Here is a 3,383-nt window from a genome sequence, read left to right as displayed (position 1 = left end):
TCATACCTACATCTTCTTCCCTATTCCTTCTCATTCGATCTCCTTGATTTTGAAATTTTATTTGGTATTCAATGATAATGAATTTCTCCAGTGACCTCTGCAATTAGACAGTCCTAGTTACCGAAAGTAAATAAAAGTTGATTATCGGGAAGAATGAAAGCCTTATATCCGAATATTATTTACGAATAATGGTAACAACGAGAGTTCAGGACCTAGTGGTGGAGTTATAGCCTCGGGAAAAGTAATCCAGTGGTTGATGAATCACTTGTGGGTGATAAGAAATTTTCCTTAGAGGAATGTTTGGTTGAAATTTGGACCATGGTGCCTAAAAGAGTCCAGCATTACTTAAGTTGGCCTGATTTACCAGTTTGTTCTATGTAATTGGTGGTTGATATAGCCAGCCCATTCTCGTAATATAGCAGATTAATGTTGATGTGGTAATTGAGTAGTGACGGGAAGTTAGTTAGTTGTTGTTGTATTAAGGAGCCATGCCACGATGTTTAATTTCTTTATAGTTCAAATTCTCGGTACTGTTGTTGATTATGCTACTGTCATTGTTGCTAATGTCGCTAGTGTTGTTGATCTAGATCTCTTTTATAAATGGACCCTAATATTAAGGACATGGGTATTTGATTGGGCATCATTTTCCCTGTACAGGTGCACCGTTTAAATGGTGATATCTTTTGTCAAACATTCTTGTTATGTTTTGAATAAACTCACTCTATAGTTCAGGAAAATGCCACTCAAGAGAGCTACCCAGTCTAAAGAGAATAGAAGTAGTTTTGTTGTGGGTCCAGCTATAAATAAAATTCTGGATTTGTTGCGCTAGCATTAACAACAACAACAACAGTTAATCCAACAGGTTCAGTAGCAGCAGCTACTGTTGCAGCAGCAACAGCAAGGAATAAACCAAAGTGTTAGTTTCAAATCTTTCTAGAGTATTAAACCTCCTGAGTTTAAGGTGAACCTGATCCAGTAGCTACTAGAGCATGGTTAAAGGAGATGGAGAAAGCTTTCAACCTTGTCCAAGTAAATGATGATTTTAAGACTGATTGTGCAAGTTATTTCTTGAATAAAAAAATATAATAAAGCAAGTAAGCATTCTTGAGATCAGTATTTCCCAGAGATTCAAAGGGCATGTCTAGCTTTTGTTTCCAAGGAGAAGCATTCAGATATTGTAACTGCTCATTTCCTTCATCATCTTCACTGTCAATATCCCCCAATAAGGCTTTTTCTAAGGCATCAGACCATAGCACATGATCAAATTCTGAAGTAATTGTAGAATCGACCAAATCCACCTTGAAGCACTTCTCATCTTCCATAGGGAATTTCATCGCATTGAACACAGTGAATGTCACATCTTGATCTTGCACCCTCATAGTGAGTTCACGTTTTTGCACATCTATTAAGGTGCGACCTGTAGCCAAAAAAGGTCTTCCCAAGATTATGGGAATCTTTTTATCTTCCTCGAAATCCAGAATGACAAAATCTGCAGGAAAGATGAGCTTTTCCACTTTTACTAGCACGTCCTCCACGATGCCTCATGGGTTTGTAATCGAACGATCAGCCAATTGTAGAGACATGTAGGTGGGCTTCGGATCAGGAAAATTCAGCTTTTTGAAGATAAACAACGGCATCAGATTGATGCTTGCTCCCAAATCGCAAAGGCACTTGTCAAATGACAACTTGCCAATGGTGCAAGGAATGGTGAAGCTACCTGGATCCTTAAGCTTTGGAGGTAACTTTTGCTGCAGCACGACACTGCACTCTTCCGTCAGAAAAACGGTATCAAGATCATCCAGTTTCACCTTCCTTGAAAGAATACCCTTCATGAATTTCGCATAACTAGGCATTTTCTCCAGAGCCTCAGCGAAAGGTATGTTGATGTGAAGTTTATTGAACACCTCCAGAAACTTACCAAATTGCTTGTCCAACTTTTGTTTTTGTAATCGCTTAGGAAAAGGTGGTGGAGGATAGAGTTGTTTCTCCCCTATATTACCCTCAGGAAGAGTGTGTTCAACAGTAGTCTTCTTTGGTTCTCCCTCTTTCTCCTTTTAATTTTCTTCTTCATCCTTAACTTCAACTTCTCCATCTTTTGCTTTTTCAGCATCAGCAACTTTTCCAGACCTTAAGGTGACAACTTTGACTTGCTCTTTAGCTTCCTTCCTGCCTGGCACTTCAGTATCACTGGGGAGTGTGCCATGTTGACGATTGAGCAAGGCATTGGCTATTTGTCCAATTTGATTTTCCAAGGTCTTGATAGAAACAGCCTGATTTTTGCACAACAGCTTTAACTCCTCAAAATCAGCACTAGAAGGTGGAGCATCACCTCCTTGTTAAGGATATGATTGCCTTTGAGCAAATTGTTGAGGTTGCTGGAATCCAGGTGGATTAAACTGTTTACTTGCAGCTTGCTGATATCGTTGCTGAACAACATTCTGATTATTGCTCCAGCTGAAATTGGGACGATTTATGTTATTAGGATGATAAGTAGCGGGCACAGGCTGCTGCGGTCTCTGAAAATTGTTCATATACCGAACAAATTCATTAACAAGAGAACACTGATCCGTAGCATGAGAGCCTGCACAAAGCTCACAGACACTAGCTATTTGATTTACTCCATAGTTGGCTAAAGAATCGACCTTCATAGACAGCGCCTGTAGCTGTGCGGCAATATCTGTAGCTGTATCAACTTCCAGAATACTTGTTACCTTCCCAGGCATCATCCTTTGAGTTGGGTTTTGATACTCATTTGCAGCCATAGTTTTAATGAGATTATAGGCCTCAGTATAGCTTTTGGCCCACAAGGTGCCTCCAGAAGCTGCATCGAGCATGGGCCTAGATTGGGCCCCCAAACCATTGTAGAAACCAATGATCACCATCCAGTCAGGAATACCATGATGTGGACACTTTCTCAACATCTCCTTGTAGAGCTCCCAAGCTTCGTACATAGATTCTCCTTGTTGCTGTGTAAACTGAGTAAGAGCACTCCTCATAGCTGCAGTTTTGGCCATTGGATAGAACTTCACCAGAATTTTTTACGCAAGATCTTCCTAAGTAGCGATGGACCCAGCTAGTAAAGAATGTGACCAGTCCTTAGCTTTGTCCCTCAGAGAGAATGGGAAAAGCCTCAGCTTGATAGCCTCATCAGTAACACCATTATATTTGAAAGTACTAAAGATCTCGACAAAATTCCTGATATGCATGTTGGGGTCTTCAGTCGCAGCACCTCCGAAAGAAACATAATTCTACACCATCTGAATAGTGCCCGGCTTGATTTCGAAAGTATTGGCCTGAATAGCCGGATAAATGATGCTTGACTGAATGTCATCAATTTTCGGTCGAGAAAAGTCCATAAGAGCTGGATCAGCTTGAACTACACG

The 3,383-nt window shown here is 40.4% G+C and overlaps 1 non-coding gene across 1 annotated transcript; it reads left to right on the top strand.

Moving 5' to 3' along the window:
- The first annotated feature begins 2,892 nt into the window (after positions 1 to 2,892).
- LOC141694247 (small nucleolar RNA R71) lies at positions 2,893 to 2,999 on the top strand. The gene has a single exon (XR_012563568.1). It is a non-coding gene; the product is annotated as a small nucleolar RNA R71 (small nucleolar RNA).
- Positions 3,000 to 3,383: the final 384 nt, after the last annotated feature.

The sequence above is a fragment of the Apium graveolens genome, chromosome 10 (assembly GCF_009905375.1).
Source record: "Apium graveolens cultivar Ventura chromosome 10, ASM990537v1, whole genome shotgun sequence".
Lineage (NCBI taxonomy): Eukaryota > Viridiplantae > Streptophyta > Magnoliopsida > Apiales > Apiaceae > Apium > Apium graveolens.
This window is presented reverse-complemented; position numbering and strand designations above follow the sequence as displayed.